General features: G+C 38.5%; 1 long non-coding RNA gene across 1 annotated transcript in view; it reads right to left on the bottom strand.

Moving 5' to 3' along the window:
* Positions 1-18901, bottom strand: part of LOC136749563 (uncharacterized) — a 28686-nt gene extending 9785 nt beyond the window's left edge. Inside the window, exons 1-2 of the long non-coding RNA XR_010816764.1 lie at positions 18815-18901; positions 16340-16557 (exon numbers count right to left, since the gene is read on the bottom strand). This is a non-coding gene — a long non-coding RNA (uncharacterized LOC136749563). The remainder of the gene's footprint in view (positions 1-16339; positions 16558-18814) is intronic.
* Positions 18902-25712: the final 6811 nt, after the last annotated feature.

The following is a 25712-nucleotide window of genomic DNA, read 5'->3' as shown; positions in this document are numbered from 1 at the left end:
AAAAAGACTGTTAAAAAAGACTGCTCATCCGTACTTGTAATTATCTCAGGCAGATAATATTAATGGACTGCTTAATAATAATAATAATAGTAATGTATAATATTTTAAAAGTAGTAGTAATGGTAATGAAGTATGTGAGTGTCCTAATGTTTTGCATCTGTTTTTGACCAAAAATAAAATTTAAGTAAATACAGGCACTGAAATGTAATTGAAGAAGCACTGACTCAGAACTCATGAGACTTGGGAATGGTTTTTGACATTTCTTTGACATTTTTGAACACTGAAAGCTTGGAAACACGACAGCGAAACCACATTTTTATTTTTAGATTTACTTTCAAATGATGGTACAATTGAATGCAAAAAATATATTCAAAATGTTTACTTAATCAACAAGTATCTGCCCAAAATGCAGAAAAAACAAGTGAAATAAATGGAGCTCCCACAGTGATACATTCGGTTAATGAAAATGGGAAAAGTCAGTGGTTTTGGTTATCATGGTTCTGCTCGTAAAAGATCCTTGTGGTTTTCATTTTCGTCTTTTCAGGTTCTCACGGTTAGCTAAATCTGTCAGTAGACCAATGCATACCAGGGAAATGGCTTATAATTCAGAGCAGAACATTGGTTTCTAACTAAAATTCCATAACATATAAATGTCAGTTTACATTCTAGTGTTGGTGAGCTATTTCCCTCAAAATAAAGGAACAAAAATTCAGTATATATATATATATATATATATATATATATATATATATATATATATATATATATATATATATATATATATATATATATATATATAATTACATTGTATACTTTCAAGGCAACTTACAGTTTACACAAGAAGCATTTTAAGCATTACAAAAGTGCTGTAATACAATCAATACAAAATACAATAAGCTTACATTCTAGTACAATGATTTAACACAGATTTAGTACAGACATAATACAGTTAAGTCCTATGTATGTGCACTTTATCCACTTGAATCCCATATCAGTCAGGTACGATTCATTAGGTTCAGCACATCTATTGGCTATGTCAAATAATATAACTTAAGTCAATTAATCAAATAAAATATGATTCTATTTTATTAGATTAAAAATAGCATTCTTGTTCCATGCGGGGCACATGACCATCTTCGATGTACTTCGCCCCTATGCATTCAATCTCAGCTGGAAAACTATGTAACGTGAGTAGACAGGTAAGGGCGTGTGGCCCTGGGCTATGCCAGTTTATCGTATGTCAGTCAGGTTGATTGGGAATCTCAGTCTCAGTTGCAATCTTTGCTTATTTTTTGTATGCAAGATCAAACCAGCAGCAGAAAAAAGCTGCCCAGTCATGTATTGCATAAACCCTGACTGGCATCATCAACAGGATGATGAAAATTGATCAGACTCTTCTCGCTATTTGAGCACCAAACCACCACCTCTTAGACACATTCACACACAGTTTTCCATAGCTTCCTTCAGAATGGTGTAATTTATCAAACTATGATGGTATGATGTAACATGTCAAGTGTGATAACAGCATGGCATAAAAAACAAAAACAAACAAACAAAAAGCTTTCCAGGAACAGAATTCCAATTTACACAGAAGCATCCCATCTGTTGAGATCATGCCGTCTACAATGAATGTTAACAGGATCCAAGTCTCTTTGCAGTTGACTGGCATTACTTAATAATGTTTTTTTTTTGTTGAAGAGAACAAAATATCAGAAAATAAAGTTAGACCTCTCACTCTATGTTTATCGAATGGGCAAAAACATAGAAAAAACTAAATTGTATCAATGCTAAATAAAACACTAAGATCAACAATAATACTTTTCTGTAATTTCCATCAGGTTCAAAAACTGTATGTCACCCATGCTCTGTGAAGGCGTACATTTTTTGTCAAAGTGCTGTAACGTTAACAGAAACACGAAGGTGTGACGGACATGACGGAAGGTGTGATGGACATAACGGACTATTCATTTTTTCCAACTAGTAGGAACGGATGGAACAGATTTTGTGTGTATCCCTCCAGGGATCTTAGTAATGCATACACAGACACACCCTTTATCATATTTCTATCATAATCATTCCCATTTGCCTCACATATTGTGTCCAATATTCTATTCAATTTTATTTTTCCTGGATGTTTTCCTCTGACACTATTGAGGAGTAAGGCACTGTTATCCCCTGTGTATTTACTCATGTCCTTTCATCTCAGTGAACTGCACACAGTCTCCTGCAAGAACAAAGGGAATCCCAATGATTCAGGATTACTGATCATACTTAGTAAAAATTTCCATGTGTTGATCTTCAACAAAAACAACCAAAAAAATCTACAAACTTGTTTCATCGTGCAAGTTTCAGATTCTCTTTTAATTTCTGCCCCTCCCCCCTTATTATTGCTAAGATAGTTTACTATAATGCAGTAGGTCTACCATTTAAATGCACGAGACAGTATTCACAGTCACTCACAAAAAACTGTCAACATTGCTCCATCAGATAATACAGATGACTGGTGTGCTTAAAATGGTTTTGTCTTAATGTTTGTTTTTAGTAGTCTATGAGAAATAACAATGTAGACAAAGATTTAATCTTTTCACAGTTTTTTTTCCATTTCTTACAGCTTCATTAAAAAGTTATTTATACCCACAGACTTTACTTAATTGTAACAACACACCCTAAATATGCAGTGCTCCTCGGTAGACTATAAAACTTCAGATGCAACATGGGAAAGTCTAGGTTCACCTTGCTTGATTTAGAACTCTGGGTCCAGAAAGTGCATGACTTCACGTATGTATTTAAAAACAGAGAAATATGAAAAGCAAAAGAAATTAAGGGACATTCTCATTCTCAGGGGAGTTTCAGATTATTATTTGTTTAAATTGCATTTACAATTAAGTTGACATGATGATAATACACATGCTCTGTCTGCACATGACAAAAAACTACCCCTACTTCTGGTTTGGATGGAAAAGAAAATGTGATTGTGAGATCATAAGGCCGACATCAAAAAGATTTTCTCAATTTTTAAATTTGTCAGGGCAACTGGGTTATAATAATCAAATAAAACAACTTACAAATATAAGAATGATACACAACAACCGTATCACTGATATTTAAACGCATGCTTTTCCTGGAATTTCATCACAGTCAAAGTACTGTACCGAAATACCATTCTACGAGCTGGGGCATTATTTGTAATTGCTGTGACAGTAATAAGACAGAAACATTAATGTGAAATGCTGTGGAGTTAATTTTTCCCTACTAGCGGGAAAGAAGGGAGTATTGTTTGTCCACATTGCTCCAGGCAACTTAGTTAGACTACAGCCCTGTAATTTAACACTAATGAGTGGTGAGTCCCCATTGCACTCCATAAAACCAGCCAGCATGTAAGAGACTTTTCCTTACTCACACAGAGACAAGCCATAGAAAGGTTAATGGTGTGTGCTGCGGTTGTGCCTCTAGGTGGGACTAAAACCTAACAGGAAGTCTGGAGAACTGTGCAAAAGCAACAGCGGCCTTGTGTTGTGCAAACTTTCAAGACTGGAATATAAGACAGGAATGTTTCAAAGTGCTACTTGTTTCATCAGAACAGAGATAGGTAGAGCAGATTGATTGATTGTCTGCTTGGATTAGACATCTAATTTGACGTTTTATACAGATTTATAGGCTGGATGATCCAGAAAAGAACCATGGCTTCTGAACAAATGCCATACCATAACCTAATTACGTTCCCTGTCACATAAATATAAGGTTAACAGGATTTCAGCCTAAAAACCTTGAGAAAGTTTCCCTCCTAAAGCTTTTTTTTTTTGTTTAAAGCTTGGTTTACGTCATTCAAAATGTGGAATGTGCAAATTAGTAACATGACTTCAATTTCAGTAATAATCCACCATTCCAGGACCACCTGGAGATGCAGATTCAACTGCAGTGCAACTGGAAAACTTGGCTCACAGGAAACAAATCATAAACTTTATAAACAAAGCAAAACCCCCCCTCAAAAAAAACATCTTCACGACAGCGGAGAATCACAGTGTCTAACTCATGAATGTTCGTGACTGTCGGTAATGAGCTTTGTTTGATGTGGCGCGTGGAGAGATTGGTGGCGTCACAGGGTTTGTAGGAAAGTCAGCGCTCGCCGATGCGACATTTTGTCTGCCTGTCAGCTCTCTGCGTGCGTTTGACACACAATGAAATTCAGTCGTTTTCCATTCACAGTTTTCGATCTACACTTTACAGAAATGTCTGGAAGCTAGTGTGGAGTTTTGTCCAGGTTTTTCAGACTTCCTCTCTACATACCTCTCATCTTGGTCACTTCATCAGAACAACACACTGTGACAGCAAGACACACTTCAGCAATCACAATAGTTGGTCTTTGTTTTTGTCCACTTAACAGGTCCTGGGGTCTCCACACACGTCTCCACACCCTAACCTAAGCCAAACTGTACCTATAAACCCAATTGTATCCCATAACCCCAACCCTAACTAGGAAACTAACCCTGTCCCTTATTGAAAGAAAGAAAAAAATGACTTATTGCTTTCAATTTGCAGATGTCACAAATATTCAGATATTTGTGGTTGGCAACCTGCATAATTTCCAATTTTGCTGACAGCTCGTTCAATATGTACCATCATCGAGATCGTAACTTCTGTAGAAGCTCTGCTCAACTCTTTGGGAACCACTCACAACATCATCTCATATACTGGATGTACACTGCCCACCAGAGTGCAGTTCCAGAGAAGTACAGAAGGAAGTAGAAAAACAGTGTATAGCCTGAGGGTCTAATAGGATAATCTCTTATTTGAAAGTGTTACTGGCAACAGGTTGGATTTTCAAGGATTTCAGTCTTTTACAATAATTAGAAACAGGCAGTGCTTTTTGTACTTCTCCTCCAGTAAAGCAACACTGACAAGCAACGCCTTCTTTATTTACTTACTGAGCGCTCTGAGAGAGAGAGAGGGTGAAGTGAAGGAGAGAAAAATGCTGGATATGAGGGACTGGACTGACCTACATTAAAAGAGTTTGTTCTCTGAATGCCAGTCACATAGCATGATGGGAAGGCTTGTGTTCTGTGGCCGGCGGCTCCTCAGGCACAGAGTGGGTGAAGTGCTCCTTAGTTCACTGAGGGCTTTCATTATTTTAATATGAGATAAAAGTGCAAAATGGGTTGGGTTAGCTTGTCCCACTGAGGAAACAAAACAGAACAAGTGAAGGGCTTGAAATTGTACAGAACAGCACACACTTCACCTCCCCCTTTATAAATAAACACTCCACTGTTTGCTTTACCTGTGCCATATGACTTTGTTTAAAGCCTCATTTATGTACTGAAACCTGAAGGTGAGTGTAAGGTTGGGTTTGTGATATTTTCTGAAGCATAGACAAGCAAAACAAGCTCCAGGCAGGCAAATATGGGCCAAGCATCCCGCCTAAACCACATTTCCTCATTTCATAATGCCAATCCCGAAAAATAAATCCAGGGGTCTGTCAATTACTCTAGTAACGAAACATTCTCCCTCCGGTTTTGCCACACTCTTGTAAAACAACTAAATTAATAGGACTACAGCTTTCACATTCCTATGGTATACTTTTCTTGAAAAAATCAGTCCGGTTCCGGGAACTAGTTTTTTTCAAAGTCAATCGCAATATGTGCATTCGCCCTGAGCCTGCCACGGAAAACAACTTACAGGACAGTCATGAAAATAAGGGGTATACCTAACATATTTTATATCAGTGAGTAGCTAGGAACTCTTAAAGTGATAGATACGCCGTTCAATCCCTTTGTGATGGATTGTTAATATAAATCAAAACTTACGGAATGCATTTTAATACGGAGCACTAAGGTTTTATAAAGCAGACTGGAAATGATCACCTGCTCTGTGACATCTATGAGAAAGTCATTGTCACTTGCAATAGTCATTCTTAACTGATTAAAATGAGGGGGGGGAGGGGGTGAATGTTTCTACCTTTGATCCATCCTATAGAGATTTATTCAAATGTTCCTTGTTCGACTCATAATTCTTTATCTTGGTTTACTGTAATGTTTCACCTCATGCTGTGTCTTCCTATGATAGTAAGTTTTACCACAGAACAATGTAGTTCTGTTTTCAATACTGCAGGTCACTTCTATGTACAGATAGCACTGTAATCGTTCCTATGACACCGACATGAACAGATTTCCACTCTAGCACAGTGAAAACACATACACACACATACACATACACACACACACACACATATACACACACCTACACACCTACACACACAGGCACACACACACATTTGCAAACAATGGGTCAAACTGAAACCAATATCTGGTCTTTTCTGTATACTGCGTGTGTGTGGGTGTATGTATGTAAAGGAGTCGGTGTCTACATGTAATTTTTCCATTTACCAACATTTCCAAGCTAAACAATCCCAAAATGGATTTTGCTTTTTGACTCTCAGGTCAAATTCCAGTAAGGGACAGCAATGAAAACACCAGCTATATATATATATATTTTAGTTAACTGTTAATTTTAGAAACACCAAAACCAGCACCCTTACTGAAACTGCCCAGTGATTTCAAAGAAGTGGATCCTGTCGATTGTTTTTTTAAATTCACTTTTCCGACAAAAGCCCTAATTCTCAAATCACTGTGCCTTGAAAATTGATAAATACACACAGACATAAAGACAACTGAAGAACTTAAAGGTTTTTGTTCTATTTGGAGTTAAATACTGATTTCAAACAAAAAAAGTGGTCATGTTAGTACATGAGATCAAATTCCAATACATTGAAAGTAGTTTTTGTCTGCCATTATTATTATTATTATTATTATTATTATTATTATTATTATTATTATTATTATTATTATTATTATTATTATCTTAGCAGACGCCCTTGTCCAGGGCGACTTACAAAACACAAGAGCAATACAAAGTGCAATTGGAATTGCATGGAACTGGTTCACAGTATCAATTTAGATATCATTTACCTTTTCATCTGATTATATTTATAGAACTGTGCTTTGCTGTAAAACACCTGGACAATATGCTTGCTCTCAAATCCACAAATAAAACCATTACACCCCTACATTAGTTATCATTAATACCAGCCAGCACAGCATGTTTTCACAATCATTGTGAATGTCATGCATTTTGTTTCAGTGTAATGCCAAAGCACGTGACATAGGATGTACTATAGACTAATTAGTCAATTAAAAACGACACTCTTTCTACAGTTCAGTTCCGGTACAGTTCCTTTTACACATAGTCATGAGACCCACAAAATTCAAAAGTGTTTCTCTTTGTGTATGTATTTTTGAAGAAAATGATGAAGAATAAATGTCCTATTTATTTTTCAAATTATGTACTATCATAAAATGAAAATGTTTACCACAGGATTCAATAACAATGTCCAGCACATTTTATAATCACTTTACTTCATCTTACATTTGATTTCCCAGTATGTGTCTGGTTATTAACAGTTACAGTACATTCCACTTGTGTGATGTGGGCACACAGCACTGTGAGCCTGTGTCAAGGCTTCTTGGTTTGGAAACAGTTAACCAGAGTTATATTTTTAGCATTGAAAACAAGCCCCCAGCTGCAGACACTGGTTTAAAAAAAAAAAAAAAAAGAAAGAAAAGAAAAAAAAACTAGCTACTGTAACCCAGAAAGTAGTACAAAATGTACATAACGTGTGAGAGCAAAACATCAGAATACTGTACACTGTGTTATACTGTCATTTATATAAAGGTCAAGTGAAAAGAATATTAAGAATCTGCATTTTAACAGGAAGAGGTGAGCAAAGGGCATACACTTCCCATACAAGCGTGCAAGTGATAAACTGAAGGTGGAACTTTTCATCACAGTGTCTGTACAGTGTCAGGATGGAATTCACACCATTTTGTCTTTTTGTTTCCCTCAAAGATGTATTGGGTACACAGCTCTGAATGGTCAGAAAAGGAAACTTTAGGTGAATAGTAATTTAAAAAAATAGTACATTGTAATTGTTCCTTTTACTCATCTCGTATCACTCCATAATCACAGCAGCCCCTCCCTGTTTGGGCTGAATTGCCATTTTCAGAAAGCATTTTTTTTTATTTTGTCCTTTAAACCCCATTTTGATTTTGTTCAACTCTGTAATAAAGAGATACCAGTTGTCCAGGGCAGAATCAAGCCTGTGACATTTACTTAAACACACATATGATTTCCCAGCTTTGCCCTGGGAATTTAACATACATAAATAAGTTTTCTGAACCATGATTTCTTTCTACACAGCTGACGAAGGCCTTGGCCCGAAACATCCTATAATCAGTTATTTTATATACATATATAGTACTGTGCAAAAGTTTTAGGCAGGTGTAAAAAAATGCTGTAAAGTAAGAATGCTTTCAAAAATAGACATGTTAATGGATTACATTTATCAAATAACTAAATGCAAAGTGAGTGAACAGAAGAAAAATCTACATCAAATCCATATTTGGTGTGACCACCCTTTACCTTCAAAACAGCATCAATTCTTCTAGGTAAACTTGCACACAGTTTTTGAAGGAACTCGGCAGGTAGGTTGGCCCAAACATCTTGGAGAACTAACCACAGTTCCTCTGTGGATTTAGGCAGCCTCAGTTGCTTCTCTCTCTTCATGTAATCCCAGACAGACTCAATGTTGAGATCAGGGCTCTGTAGGGGCCAAACCATCACTTCCAGGACTCCTCGTTCTTCTTTACACTAAAGATAGTTCTTAATGACTTTTGCTGTGAATTTGGGGTTGTTTTCATGCTGCAGAATACATTTGGGCCCAATCAGATGCCTCCCTGATGGTATTGCATGATGGATAAGTATCTGCCTGTACTTCTCAGCATTGAGGAAACCTTTAATTCTGACCAAATCCCCAACTACATTTGCAGAAATGCAGCCTCAAACTTGCAAGGAACCTCCACCATGCTTCACTGTTGCCTGCAGACACTCATTCGTGTACCGCTCTCCAGCCCTTCGGCGAACAAACTGCCTTCTGCTACAGCCAAATATTTCAAATTTTGACTCATCAGTCCAGAGCACCTGCTGTCATTTTTCTGCACCCCAGTTCCTGTTTTTCCATGCATAGTTGGGTCGCTTGGCCTTGTTGCCATGTCAGAGGTATGGCTTTTTGGCTGCAAGTCTTTCATGAAGACCACTTCTGACCAGACTTCTCCATACAGTAGATGGGTGTACCAGGGTCACACTGTTTTCTGCCAACTCTGAGCTGATGGCACTGCTGGACATCTTCCGATTGTGAAGGGAAGTAAGCATGATGTGTCTTTCATCTGCTGCAGTAAGTTTCCTTGGCCGACCACTGTGTCTACGGTCCTCAACGTTGCCCGTTTCTTTGTGCTTCTTCAAAAGAGCTTGGACAGCACATCTGGAAACCCCTGCCTGCCTTGAAATGTCTGCCTGGGAGAGACCTTGCTGATGCAGTATAACTACCTTGTGTCTTGTTGCTGTGCTCAGTCTTGCCATGGAGTATGACTTTTGACAGTAAACTGTCTTCAGCAACCTCACCTTGTTAGCTGAGTTTGGCTGTTCCTCACCCAGTTTTATTCCTCCTACACAGCTGTTTCTGTTTCAGTTAATGATTGTGTTTCAACCTACATATTGAATTGATGATCATTAGCACCTGTTTGGTATAATTGTTTAATCACACACCTGACTATATGCCTACAAAATCCCTGACTGTGTGCAAGTGTACCTAGAAGAATTGATCTGTTTTGAAGGCAAAGGGTGGTCACACTAAATATGGATTTCGTTTAGATTTTTCTTCTGTTCACTCACTTTGCATTTAGTTAATTGATAAATATAATTTATTAACATGTCTATTTTTGAAAGCATTCTTACTTTTTTTCACACCTGCTTAAAACTTTCCAGACTCTGCTCCCTTAAAATAGTAATTTTAACCCTTAAATTTGTAAGCCACCAGTGCATTGCTAATGGTATATATATATATATATATATATATATATATATATATATATATATATATATATATAAAATTTACTGGTTTTAGTAATATGCATTTTGTTGATTTGGAAACGCTCCTATCTTGCAGATGTGTGTGCTTCTTTCCTCTGCAATGTTATCTGTGAACATCTCCAAGTGCATGACATTTGGGACGGAACAAGATTACAATCCATGATAGAACAGCTGCAGACAAGGACTCTCAGCACGGTCTGCTGTTTTTCGAGTTATCCGATCTCACTCCACCCTGCCTCTTGGAAACGTGCATGTAAAAAGTCTGCTTAACTCTCCTGACACATAATCTCAGAATGAATCAGTTGCGAGTCTTGCCAGCCCTGAAGAAGACAAGAGCAAGAACACTGTGGTCTGTGAAAGCCAACTCTTAGGTCGAGTGAAATTAGTCAGTCAGAGAGGGATTGCGGTTCACTTCATTTGTTTTACAACAGCCGTAACATTTGAGCTACTTCAGTTCTTTTTCCTGGAGGAGGGTGACAAAATTTCAGTTTCAGTTGCCATTTGGTTCAATGCTTATTTCTTAGCTAATCAGAAACATCAGCAACGAACGTAAAGATGAAAGATGATAAGAAGCTACTATGTGCAGCAATATGGTTTGCATATTAAATATTAAACTGAGGAGTGCTATTTACAAAGCTTATCCTGAAAAGCCAAGCGATCCAGTTTATTTACTGTTTTAAACCTTTAGCCACCCAGATCAAGTCCAGAGAGCAAGAGTTCAGCAGGTTGTCTCTTTGTTTGTCATTTTTTTCCCAAAACCAGGAGCAAATACATTCAGTTCAGTCAAGCAGGGAAATTGTGGTTTGACATTTTTTTAACTGTATTTTTGTATAGCAAGAGCCCCAAAAAACGAAATATAATGAAATCATGGCAAATGACACATGGGCAAACACTTTTAGGTTGCATTAGCCTACATTGTGACTAATGTTTAGCTATACAAAAGCAGTAATAACCATAAGTAAAACAACAAATAATTAGTGAACCCACTCAATTTCAATGTCATTTTGTACAGGGACAGAGCTAAGGGTATTTCTCTATGCATCGTTTTTCAGGCCCTGCACTTAATTTTATTTTCCAGTGTTTACAGTCTGATATTTACTGCTCACACAAAGGTTCTTTCAGAGATGTATTGATGCTGTATATTTTTTCTGCTCAAATTTTAAAATCTGCGCCTTGTCCTTCAACGGTTTCACTCTCCTTAGACAGAGGCGCTCTTTGAGTAGATAATCTTACACCAAAATGTATGAAACATTTGCCATCCTACTAAGATTCCACCTATTTACTTTATCAGGAAAACCACACAAATAAAGACAAATTGTCTCAAATTTGACTGAGGAGTGCAGGGTGCTTAAATGTTTCTTTTTGATTAGGTTTCAGTTTCTCTTCTCTTTTTTTAAAATAGTGCACTTGTGGTGTAAGACTATCAAAAAACCGTGTAAGAAAGTTGAGAACAAATAAGCACAGATCTTGGCTTGTCTCTGCTACTTCCTGTCATATGTAAGGTGCATCACTTATACAGAGATTATGTACTCCTGTATCTGAGGCCTTTAAGAATTGATCCCTTGATTTTGGCCACACCACATTCGTCTCCTGAATCTAGCTCCAGCTGCTTCTCAGGAAACTTTTATTTTAGCATCCGCAGCGATGCCTAGATTCAGCACAGATTCAGCACATGTGGGGAATGGCAGGGACGGGCCAAATCCTCGCTTTCCGACCGCAGGGTTTTTAAAGGGAAAGCTGCTCTCAAGAACAACAGGAAACACGCGTAGACCATCCCTTTAAAAGAGGAGAATGCTGGGCTCTCGGATTGGCGGCTCTGTCGCAGGCTGTAATTGCTGAACTCAGAGGAACGTGAAGGTCAATTAAAAATGCTCAAACCTCCAATCTTGAAAAGAGTTTGGGTGCTTTGGCTACACAACGTGATTATCATCAGTTTCCTCTTTCTGCTGTGGGCATGACATTTGTAATTTCTATTTTAACTCTCCAGCTACTGTGGTATGATATGTAACCTACATGTTTCTTAAAAAAAAAAAAAAACATAGGTACAACTGCTGCTTTCTATACAGTTTCCTAGTGTATGTACTTCAACCTCATTTCCAAACTGGGGGACCTTTTCCAGATTAGCCTGAGGCCTTCATCATATATTTGTTATGATAGTCTAATGACAAGCATGTACTCGTAACAAGTCTTTAGCTGCTACACAGACCAACCAAACAAATAATCTTGGCATTATTGTCAATTCCCTTATATATCCAAAGAACAAAAAGTACCTCACAGAATACTGAAATAACACCCCCAAATCAATCCCTTTGAAAGGAATCAGTCCATCAGTGGTGAAAACATCACACACAATGTTTGACTTTCACTCAGACCTTAAATTAATCCAATGTTATTGTCTAATTTACAAAATGATTATTCTGTTTTTAATTTGGTTATGGTTTTGCAAGTCCCTCAGTGACAACACAACACTGAAGCACCTGTAAGTCAGTTTGTGGCAGGAATACATTTAGAAACGAGATAAATGTCATATTCCAGCATGTTAAATTCCATTTTGTTGATGAATAAGGCATTTGTCATCAACGTAATTTATATAATTTGCCAGAAATCCATATAGCCGACACACAAGCAAGCTCCTGGAGGACTGGATGTCATGTGCTGTTAGGATTCCCTTGTTTGACCCTGTCTGTCCAGAGGAAAGTCCAAAGTAGGAAGAAAGTCAGGTAGATCTTTTTACTTCTCTCCCAATCTATCCCACTCCACTCCTCTCTCTCTGCTTTCCTCACGATAAGAGAATTTCATTCCTGAAGTGTGACATCAGCACAGATGCTCTCTCAATAGGGGGAGAGGGGAGTAGGGATGGATCATATTTCATCTCATCTGCTATGTTGCTACACAAACACACACACACAGTCCACAGACAGAAAGATATGTGGAGGACGGGACTGGAGTTTGTCTCATTCATGTGTGTTGGAACTCTAATAAATTATTCTGGTGGAAAAAAAAAACGACAGAAGGAATCTTAAACCTCCTATTTTTTTTACAGGGTGTACTACAGTTACCCTGTGAAGTTCTTAATACACAACACATTAATATGACCTTCACACCCATATAAACTGCAATTTTGTCATATTCATTCTAACCCTTTTTTGGCTTCTGCCAAGAAAAACAATTTAAATTGAGTTATCATACATTATAACTACAAAACTACTAGTACCACTACAATACTAAAACTAAAACTAATAATAATAATAATAATAATAATAATAATAATAATAATAATAATAATAATAATAATATGTTAGGCATATTGTCTGTCCAATATTTTGTTACAGTTCTTTCATGGCGTAGTTTTTTCACAGTCATTTCCTCTTAATTTCTCAACTTCATATATACAGCTGTGTTTAGTCTGAGGCATGTCTAATGAGAACATGTCACTAGGGGGACACTAATTAGAAAATAAAATCAACCTAAATATTTGTTGTACATTTAGTGTTGTAGCATTTCCAGACGCTGAGAGATGAGAAACGTGCCACCGAAAACATTCCAACGTCAGATATATTTCGTGACGTTGGGGTGGGATAGCAATCTGTTGGTCTGAAATGGCACGTAACTGGACTTTAATGATTCAGTAGATTTCTTCGGCGCTGGAAAAAATATTAACATACCGATAAGGATCCAAAATATTCTGAAAGATTAATCTGAAATGTCAAGTCCGTGACTCCCTTTGATTCCCAGCCCTTGATAGGATGAAAACTTTAGTTTTTTTTTTATGAGTGACATTTCAAACATTGACTTTCTGTAACTCCTGAATATGGTGCTAGTGTGTGTGTATATATACTGCATCGGCATCATGAGCCATTGTCAATCCAGCACTGGATGAATGCCTCCCTAAGATGTTTCCCACTTGTTTTGATTTACAGCACCTCTTTTCACTCCAGGAAAGCTTGTGATTTAAGATTCCCATATTTTATGTGGTCTTTCTTTCTGGTGTTTATCCATCCTTTGGGGATCCATTCAATAGCTTCTTTGTCCATCTTTGGTCTGTCCTTCTTGCAATGTTTCTGGCCCATTGCCACATTAACCCTTTACACTCCACCCCATTATTTTCAGATCATCGGCTTTCTGAGAAAGACATAGTATTTTTATCAAAACTACAAAATAGACAGATGTGGTCCATGACTTGTTAGGAACTAATGACTGGGAGCTTTCATACAACGTCTTACTCGCGTATGTAGGGTCTTCCAAGCCTGAGCTGCACAATCGTGCAATCAGCCAACTGTTGGGGTACAGGACTAATTTGCGTATGCTTGTGTTTTTGCAGCTTATAGTACGAAAGGCAACCAGTTTCTCTTTCATTTGGTGCAAGATAAATGCATCTGACACAAACTATCAAGGAGCTACACACAAGTAAATAAACAGGAACATAACAGGAAACATTGGCCGGAGTGTAAAGGGTTAACATCTTCACTTTCAGCGGTCACACATTTTGTTTGTTCTCGGATCCATGCACTTTGCTCCTCTTTCTTTTCTAGTTATTCCAAGCATACATCTTCCCATTCTTCTTTATGTTGCTTTCAGACTACAGATATAGTTGAAAGTGGTCACCCCTTTCATTTGAAATGTTATTCTGTTTATTTAGCTTAATAAGTTCAGTTCTGAGATTGTGAAACACTGAATCAGACTATAAAACTATAAAGATGATTAATTATTAAATATAGTTTAAATAAATGGCCAATGGTTTCCAAATCACAAAAAACTACAAAAAAAAAGATGACTTCAATAGTAGCTCAGCTCTGCAGTCATTAAATAAAGCCTGGATTTGTTTTTAGTTTTTTTTTATAATTATACTGTTTCCTCCTCTTTACAGTATTCCTGCTGGGAATTAGACGGCCTCCTCCATTTTCCGTTTTCCATTTCCAAATCCCAGAGCCAGGCGCTGGATTTCCCCTCATCGCTGTCGTCGGGCCCCTCCATGGAAAGGGTCATGGGAATGGTGAGAGATAGACAGATGAGACAGGAAATGGTCCCCGATCCTGGCAACGAGCTGAGCAATGAATGATGACTGGCCCATACCCACACCCACACCCAAACCCATGGCTCTGACGAACCATGAGACTGATCAGTTGCTTTACTGCCTTGAACTAATTAGCTACAAGCAGGCTGCCTAAGAGTATCCTAATAGCTGCACAACCCCAGCTCAGTGTCCCTGTTTTGTATAGCTCTAACCTCTTTTAAGTATGATGTAATTTTAAAATAATGCAGTCACAGAGTAATATTGTCCTTTATGTCATTTACATGCCAAAACTAAGCTGCTTTCACGTTAGTTAGTTGAACACGGAGCAATCCCAGGTCAAAAATCAAACGCTTTCACGTTGTCATTTTCAACCCGAAATAAAACTCTGAAGCCAGGGTGAACTTGTCCCTGCCTGCCAGAGACTAGGGTTGAGTTTGAACTTGGGGCAAAGTGCTCACCTTCACAGCCCAATTAACACTGTATCCATTCCTACCACCAACTGTGTTCACCACCATTTCACAATAACTGATAAGCTAACTCATAAATCAAGTCTCGTACTGAGAATGCTGTGTAAATTCAGCTCAAAATCCAAAATCCACCCTTTTTCAGACGGGAGCTCATTCTACTTAAGGCTACACAGTGGGACATGTTGAAATATGTATACTTCCACAGCCATTCCTACTTGTTTGACGATATGCCACGGACATTTGATTGTAAAGACTCTTGCACGGTTATAAATCCTAGAATACAATGCTTTGCAAACGCAACACAGGATATAAAAAGACACACGCACAACCAATAAGGAAGTATTTAAATGTCAATACCCATTCGACCCACTCTTATTCTCTGGCGCCAGGTGGACCTCATCAAACTGGGCCCACAATACGTTTCTCACTCTCTGCGCCTCATCAACATTCCTCGCTGAAGGAATTCTTTAATGGTAGACTTGTGAGCACATAATTAGGACCTTCCAAGCTTTCAACGGTGGTACAGCTGTCCTCTGTAGCTAACTTCGAACTCAGAATGTAAAAAAGGAAGCTGAAAAGAATACACGTCAAGAGTATCAACGCATAAAAGAAAACAAAAACATCACGGAAACATAGTAGAAATTCCTGCCATTCAATTCAGTTGCATAAGGGCGGAGAAAAAGTGTTTGTTTATCAGATATTTTGTTCCTTTTTATGTTTGTTTGTTTGTTTGTGTTCCTTATATGTCACTCCCACTGAGGGCAGGTTGAGTGGTCGAATACATATCGGGTTATTCTGCTTGTTGGTTTCAGCACTCAGACATTATAAATAGCTTGGACAGGATGTTGTGTTTTTCCGTTTGACTGTGCAGCAAACTTACCACCAGTTGAGAGTCAGTTGGGGGAGAGTACAGTATTAGGAGGGCTTTGGGCATCTTTCCACCCACCCCCCAAGGACTTGACCGAGATCTTGAAGATTTGCAACAGCGCCACATTTTCCAGACACCATGGTAAGTCAGTTAAAAACACTGTGTGGGCCTGTTATGGAGGACGTCTAAGCGCAGTGTTGGGCAAAAGCTTGATGACTGTTGTCCACCTCCTGCAATTTGTGGAAAAACATAATAAAACGACATGTTAATTATTACGTTCACCTTTCAGATAATTTCACATGTTCCTTATAAATCAAAAAAGCAATAGGTGCTGAAACTCGGCCCCTTATTTCTTCCATGCCACTTCAAACAGGGCACAAGCGATTGATAAACGCCCTCGGAAGATAGGGCTAGACACTGACGTCAAGGAGGCAATCAAAATAGAAGAAGTGGGCAATAATAATAAACTAATAATAAACAGTGATAAGAAGAGGTATGGTGGCATTACAATTACACCCAGGTTTATTTCAGTTCAGTTCTATTGCCCACATTGTATATTTATTTGTGACCCATGCATAGGAAAAAAAAAAGAAAAAAAAAGTTAAAAACATTAAAAACAGCAGCAGTATTAATATATGTTTCTTCACACATACAAAAGATTAAAGGTATATCTATGAAAATATACAAGATGAATGAGATAATGGACTAATCAACACCAGTCTTGCAGTTAAAAAAAAAAAAAAACGGCACCCCAGCGATCAAAATGTGAGCGATAAACATTCTGTCAACATCCTGTTTAAAGTACATTTCTGGCTGTCAAAGCCTGGCAATCAAGCCTGTCAGCTTGAATGCCAGAACAGGGTTCGGAGAGATAGGGCTATTTTGAGACAGGAAAAAAAAAAAAATGTGGCCTATGATTATAATTGGAAGAAAGGAGAAAAAAAAAAGTAATTTGCTTTAGTTAACAACTGAAATACTAATATCAGTTTGAGCCCATCGTGAGATGAGAAGAGACATTGCAGGCGATCACTGAGCCCTTGTTACTAGTAGCAAAAGGCAACTATGTCTTGTTTGTTTGGTTTGATAGCTATTGAATAATGACATCCATCCATAAATAACTATGATTTTATTTGAAAACATGCCTGACTAAATAAGCTGACGGGACAAGACATTCTTACATTTACTCTGTCACAATATCTATAAGCAGCACCTTCTGATAAGATTGTGTAATTTTCCTTATATTACATAAGAAAATTACATTTGCTGCAACTATACTTCCCTGTTTCCATTTTACGCCTGCAGAAAATAATCATAACAACAAGTAATGTACAATTTGTTTCCTATACCGGGCACAAATATCATAAGAGCGGTGAGACAGATTATTATATGTAAGTCAATGCTTAAAAATCTCATTAGGTGCATTTACAACAGCAGTCCTATCCTTGATGTATATTGTTGACTGATTTGGCCTTGTACAAACTTGTACAGCAGGGTCTCTCATAATAAAATGAACTGTGATTGGGTACATAAGTAGAATAGGTTCATAATTTGTGATTCAGGTATCGATCCACTTTTTTTATTCTGGTCCAGGCCTTAGTTTTAACTATAATCTGGAATGAGACACTAGCCCTAATCTTCAACCAGACTACAGCAGGAATGTGGTATAGACCAGTTTTAAATGTACAATAATCCATCATCTTTATCCGCAGAATACATGTCCCAGCACTTACCCACCTGCACAGATTCATATCAGTGCACTTTTCACACCTAACATATCCATCCTGTGTTCATTCTGAACGGCAGCTCTGCCTTTACATTGTCTAAACACATACACTTCCTGTAAACCCGTGAATGATAAAGAACTTTCTTGTCGAATATTTTACCTATGCTTTATTTCATTTGCAAATTCACTGCTGAAACTTAATTGCACTTTTGATATTACCTCCATGTTACTCTGTTTGTAGCTGCAACTGGACTCACTTTAAAGGTCACAGAGGAGATTGACCAACCAATTAAGACCAAAAAAATCCCCTTTCCAAAATTAAAATAGATTATGATATTTTGTGGCCTGCCTGTTAAAGCAGCCATGAATTGCGTTATTAAGATAAAAAGATAAGGAGACTAGATAAGTGTTATTAATTGCTGTGACTTTTTGAGGTTCTTTAAGGTTTAGAGATTAGGTTTAAGGTGTTCCATGGCAATAAAAACATCAATCACAATAGATAAACGAATTAATAACATCATTCTATTCACCTGCTGTTTTTTTAAAGAGTCCCCAGAGGAAAAACATGCTGCACAGGATGTGAAGTAATTGGTAAGCAATATCAATGAAGCAAGCACTATTTTCATTTCATACAGCACCACTGCACTGTAAACAACAGCTCAACAGGCCAGGTTTGCGACTGTGCAAGACAAGAGTCCCAGCAGGACCAGCAGAGTGCTTTCAGATAAACGCAATGCAAATAAAATGGAACTGATAGCACTCACGTCAGGGCAAACAACCCCAGGTGAAGGACACATTTACAAGCTGTGCACGATCACTGTGTCCATCGACTTCATTATGCTTGCTAGAAAGAGCGACTAGAGACTTTAAATCAGGTGTATCTTTACCATGGCCTACTATCAGGAGACAATTTAATCAGGCGGACCAACAGAGATAGAGGTCTGGTTGATTATTAACCGCCTGGCCATGAATGTACCTCCCTGCTTTCTCAATCGAGACCATTAACACTCATCGTTAACAACTAACTAGCATGAAACTCTCCTCACTACAAGCATGATGCAGCTCTCCTCATGTGACGCAAATGCAGTTCCCATTGATTTTGACCCTGGGCGGCAATATGTAACCAGATAACTTAGCATGACTTTCAGATATAGAAAGCTACGTCATTATGATTAAATAAATAAACAAACAAATGAACAAACCCACCAACAGTGAGCTACATCATTTAATTTAAAAGTTCATTTTTAATTTAAAAATCTTGGAGGGTGGGGGGAGCAATTAGAATAAGGTACATTTCTAACCCCCTGGATGACCTTTTTCCCTCAAACCAACAAAAACAATTACATTTTTTATCACTTAACATCAAGAGTAAGATCATGTAAATCCACCTTGTTTAATAAAATTAAACAAGTTCACTTCAAACCCATATCTATCTATTTTTTATTTCTCCACACAAAAATGAAAACATTCCTTTAAAAAAGACTGATTATATCTCATGTCCCTTGACCCATCTTTCTTTCCTTTCTTTTACACTGTTTCGAATTAACCACCGTGTAGTTCGGTATTTTCAGTGAGTGAAAACATATATTTTGTAGTTCCTTGATAACTGTCGTGCATGCCAACCGAGAGACACAATTCACTGTATAGTTCTAAATTGCTGCTTTGCTATTGTTATGAAGCAATGTGCCAGCAAGCACACTTCCAACACTTGGAAAGATGAGTACAGAAACACCCACAGGATGACCAATTTTATCCTTTTGAAATATCAGGCAGTTCCTATGCTGAACTGCTACAGCAAATGTTATGTAACAACCTGTTTCAACAGCTGTGCGATTCACTGACTGAAATCCACGGCACCACAAACATGGAATATTACATGGGTTCACAGTCAGAGAGGAAAGAGACCTTTCTTTAGAGGAGGATGTAAAGGTTGAACTGCGTCTCTTATAGTTGTTGAACCAAATCAATGTTTTTTTCAAATCAAACTTTTTTTCTGCCTGTGACAGGTATACAATTCAACTTAGACAGAGGTATCTGCCCAGTTCAAAATGATGAAGGCTGTCTGACTAACATATTGCCTTTTCTTTATCAATTTTCCTTCCTTCCATGTTCTTAAAATAATGTTTGTATTATACATTTTTATGATCGGTTGTGTAAGAAACTAACATAAACACTATAAAGTCCATATTTATAAACGAGGGGTTGTTCTCATTTTCAAACATGTTCTCAGCGGTGCTGAATACAGAGTCCTGCACACATTAGCTCCGTTTCCCATTTCTTGGCAGTTATGGGTAAATGGTAAATGGAAATTAAGGACCTTGCTCTGTCAATGGCAGAATTGTTTTAGTCAATGAAGTATTGCTGCAAACATCAGCTGACATCTTTCACTGGAAATGGCGGCCAATTATAACTAAAACAAACCCCTAAAATATCTTATTTGATGTGTGCTAGTAACTTTAAGTTTCATCAAAGCAAAACCGTGCTTAAAAGAGTTCAAGGGACTGTATGAGATCATCTATAACACTCTCACAAGCTTATATAAGACTTATATTTACTGTACCTGATCCATTATGTGTATGAAACCATGCAGTTTGGATTCGATTTGATTTAATACAGCACAGTTCTTAAACCAGTGACGCACTATTCACTGCATCCTGTATCATCATCCACTATGGAGTGATATGCAGCTGAGGAACGACAAAACTATGATACTATGAGTTTCAGGTCTTCAACAGCTGCTGCTCTGACACCAGGTTTGTGGAAGCAAACTGTAATAAGTTATGGCGGGCCTGACTCATTGCTTGCGAAGTCCCGGCTTTATTTAAACAATATATCCCAAATGTTTTCAGGACAAATATGCTACTCAAAGCGCCTATGTGAAAAAGTCGCAGGGATCTGATGGCCTTGTTTGGCAAGGAGGGCTTCTCTACAACTATGTGAAGTTTAGGATAAATGTTTGTTTCCTGAAATGTGGTGCTTGGTTTTGTGGTTATACTTGTTACAAAGAGAGGAGCTCTTTGCCTAAAATCTATATAACCTTAAGGTACACACAATACATTTGCATGGCTACAGTGAGGGAAAAAAGTATTTGATCCCCTGCTGATTTTGTACGTTTGCCCACTGACAAAGAAATGATCAGTCTATAATTTTAATGGTAGGTGTATTTTAACAGTGAGAGACAGAATAACAACAAAAAAATCCAGAAAAACGCATTTCAAAAAAGTTATAAATTGATTTGCATGTTAAGGGGGGAAATAAGTATTTGACCCCTTCGACTTAGTGCTTGGTGGCAAAACCCTTGTTGGCAATCACAGAGGTCAGACATTTCTTGTAGTTGGCCACCAGGTTTGCACACATCTCAGGAGGGATTTTGTCCCACTCCTCTTTGCAGATCCTCTCCAAGTCATTAAGGTTTCGAGGCTGACGTTTGGCAACTCGAACCTTCAGCTCCCTCCACAGATTTTCTATGGGATTAAGGTCTGGAGACTGGCTAGGCCACTCCAGGACCTTAATGTGCTTCTTCTTGAGCCACTCCTTTGTTGCCTTGGCTGTGTGTTTTGGGACATTGTCATGCTGGAATACCCATCCACGACCCATTTTCAATGTACCGGGCTGAGGGAAGGAGGTTTTCACCCAAGATTTGACGGTACATGGCCCCGTCTATCGTCCCTTTGATGCGGTGCAGTTGTCCTGTCCCCTTAGCAGAAAAACACCCCCAAAGCATAATGTTTCTACCTCCATGTTTGACGGTGGGGATGGTGTTCTTGGGGTCATTCCTCCTCCTCCAAACACGGTGAGTTGTGTTGATGCCAAAGAGCTCGATTTTGGTCTCATCTGACCACAACACTTTCACCCAGTTCTCCTCTGAATCATTCAGATGTTGGCAAACTTCAGATGGGCCTGTACATGTGCTTTCTTGAGCAGGGGGACCTTGCGGGCGCTGCAGGATTTCAGTCCTTCACGGCGTAGTGTGTTACCAATTGTTTTCTTGGTGACTATGGTCCCAGCTGCCTTGAGATCATTAACAAGATCCTCCCGTGTAGTTCTGGGCTGATTCCTCACCGTTCTCATGATCATTGAAACTCCACGAGGTGAGATCTTGCATGGAGCCCCAGACCGAGGGAGACTGACAGTTATTTTGTGTTTCATCCATTTGTGAATAATCGCACCAACTGTTGTCACCTTGTAGCCCATTCCAGCCTTGTGTAGGTCTACAATCTTGTCCCTGACATCCTTGGACAGCTCTTTGGTCTTGGCCATGGTGGAGAGTTTGGAATCTGATTGATTGATTGCTTCTGTTGACAGGTGTCTTTTATACAGGTAACGAACTGAGATTAGGAGCACTCTCTTTAAGAGAGTGCTCCTAATCTCAGCACGTTATCTGTATAAAAGACACCTGGGAGCCAGAAATATTGCTGATTGATAGGGGATCAAATACTTATTTCCCTCATTAACATGCAAATCAATTTATAACTTTTTTTAAATGCGTTTTTCTGGATTTTTTTGTTGTTATTCTGTCTCTCACTGTTAAAATACACCTACCATTAAAATTATAGACTGATCATTTCTTTGTCAGTGGGCAAACGTACATAATCAGCAGGGGATCAAATACTTTTTTCCCTCACTGTATTTGGCAGGTTTTCAGATGGTTTTCTATGGTCTCACCAGCTATCAATTTTACATGATATTTCATGGTGTGTAACATTGGGTTTATCATACCTCTTCATTCTTTAACAAGATTTAATTTCTAATTCCTACACTTGACTGTGGTTTTGCAGTAATAGACGGATAGAAGTAACAACACTGCATGATAGAATTAAGGCTTCAGTGAAATAATAGGAAAGATTATTCAAACTCCTCCACAGACTGGCAGCGTTCAGCTCCAAAAGCAGTTATAAATATTGTGACACAGTGCGGGGGCATTGTACGTGTCAATCTGGGGACGTGTCAATCTGCAAACACCATCGCCATGGATTGGAGGCTGTGCCACTCAAAATAAACTCCAAGCACGAGTTAAGGGCATTGAGTACACTTTGCTTCTATTTCCCTATCTGTCGTTCGGCCACTACCCAGATTCCTGAATAAATCTCACAGCAGACGTTCAAGTCCGGTAGGCAGTCTGATAGTCTTTATTCGAAATGGGGGGGCATTGTCCATACTGAGGATTATTGTCCAGCCCAGGATAGGTAATCAAAAATACTGGGTACAAGTGTGGAGTTTGTAATTTGGGGGTAACGCAAAGATTTGGTCTAGGACTTTATTTTATATTTTAAAAAGGGGGGGTGTATTTTACAGTATTTCAGAAAAGCTTCACTCGTTAACTGGCAGATCAAATCCTAATTTCAGCTAGTAAGAGAACGGGATTCTTCACATTCCTTAGAAGAGGACTCAGGAGGGGATATAAAATACAAGCCAGTGCGTTCCACCTAGCAACAGCTGCAGCACAGAAGTTAGCCTGTGAACACAGCACACGGGTGTTTGGGGAGTTTGTAATAACACGGCATAGCTGAGGAAAACATCTATATATAGGCTTTGTTTAAGAAACAATACTAATGTTTCTTGGAGGCTAAAATCATCTACAAATATGATAAACAATACAGTTCCATTGTTCGAAGAAACACAAAGCCGATGACAGCAACATTAATAAAGCAATCTGGAGGTGTGGGTTATTAATTGGTTACCTGGAAAAAATTGTCTAGACAACAAGACCGAGGATTGCCTGATTACACCAAGTTCCCACTGACCTCACTGCCTGCAGGGGTCACAGACACAGAAGTCTCTGAAGTCCAACCTGACCTGCTTGACTGAGAACTATGAAGAAACCAGCTGATTATGTGTAATTGCTTTTCTGAGCCACACTGCGCTCCACTGTTCAGGCTTAAAAAGGTGTGGCAGTCACAGACACACACACAAACACACAGTACATGCATTACAGGTATTACAACATATGTATTTTTAAAAAAAGAATGTTTCCCTAAGGCCAGTTCTCTCTATGGGTGTATCTTGAAGAAATTCCTTAATCTGTTCCTGTATAATCATTCTCAGCAGTGACAGCTCGGGGCAGTCATCTAAAACCCATGTCTCGGGAAGCTGCTGTCACTGTAACAAGGCTACAGTTGGGATGTTTACTTTGCTTGTATAGTTTCACAGACTGTTTTGGTTTTATATTTATTCACTTTAGTTCATTGCATGGTTTCTTTTGTATTTAATTGTATTTCAATAGGTGAACTCTCCTCCCCAATCCACTGTAATTAACAAACCTTTTAATTGCTTGTTAATTGGATAATTGGGAACCGCTTTTTGCTCTGGTATACAACTCCTGTTTTTGATTTTGGAGTAATTGTGTGTGTGAGGTGCAGTGCGGAGTGAAGGAAATTAAAATGAATACAAGAAACAAAGACAAGATTCGGGAGATATTTAAATTGAAAAGGGATATACTTTACCTGGTAGTGTTATGGAGAAATAAGGTATTTTAAAGAAATATACAAATGAAAGCCTTAAGTTTAGAGTGTCTTAGTTTACTTTTCTGCCTTCTCCTGCACTGCACTTGTGTGTGATTGAGTATATGTTTATTTTTCTTGTTGGACCCTTCTCTGAAAGCATTTTATTGATTGTTTTTATATGAATATGATAATGGATACTAAAACCTCTGTTTTATTTTATTACACTTTGTTGAACTTGCTGTGCCCATCTAACTGATTTATAGAACCAGTGGAAGGTATTATAGAAGTTAAATTAGGGGACCCTGACCCCCAATCAAATCAACAGGGTGTTGTAGTCTTTCTGTGTCCTGCCTGGCCATGTTACACTGTGTTTGTCAGTTGCTGAGAGGACAGTATAGAGACACTACAGGGCTGCAGAGAAACTAACTAACCAGTTCCACCTGTCCTTGCAATCCAGACAGGAGCATTGCCATTTACCAAACAGCCGCCCCAGGTACAGTCCTGATCAGAGATAAGGCGCTGGATGATATAACAAGGGCTGTTTTTGTTTTCAAGAGTCAGGAGCCCTGCCCTGCAATAAAATAGATGAGGTCACCCGGGTAAATTTTAATTATTTTATTATCGAATGCCATACCCAGACAGGTCTGTCAGAAACAGTCAAGGCTGCAGAGTGATTCAGCATTTACCTGACAGGATCAAAAAGTTGCTCTCGGGGTGACAGTCTTGTAGAACGAGGGGAAAACACACCGAACAAAAGGCTTTCCATTACAGCACTGAACACTACAACGAGCCCAAGAGGAAGATGTGACCGGGAAAAACAACACACGAGAAGAGAACATTGCTGAAGCAGTGTTTCCGAAAGGAGAAAATTAGTCAGAATCAGGGGATATGGGGAGCCGCTCTGTGTTGTGTGGAGTCAGTCTATTACGAGCCCATCATGTGCTTGGCCAGCAATATCTAATCTGCCTTACATCCCTCTTATTTTTTAAGCTCAGACTCCCTACAACACGGGGGTAGAGCAGTGATGAAGTCAGCACAATCAAATCTGAACCATGAAAATTCACGTATTCCTTTAATGACAACATTATACCTAGAGCAGGGTTCTTCAGTCTTCAGGTATTGGGAGGCTAAGAAAATATCTACAGAAGTAGAAAAAAGTTGAGTTCTCCGGGACCTGGGCTGGAGAATGGTTAATTATCAACAACACTGACTTGACCCA

The sequence above is a fragment of the Amia ocellicauda genome, chromosome 5 (genome assembly GCF_036373705.1).
Source record: "Amia ocellicauda isolate fAmiCal2 chromosome 5, fAmiCal2.hap1, whole genome shotgun sequence".
Lineage (NCBI taxonomy): Eukaryota > Metazoa > Chordata > Actinopteri > Amiiformes > Amiidae > Amia > Amia ocellicauda.
The sequence above is the reverse complement of the archived record's forward strand: the minus strand, read 5'-3'. Positions and strand labels throughout refer to the sequence as shown.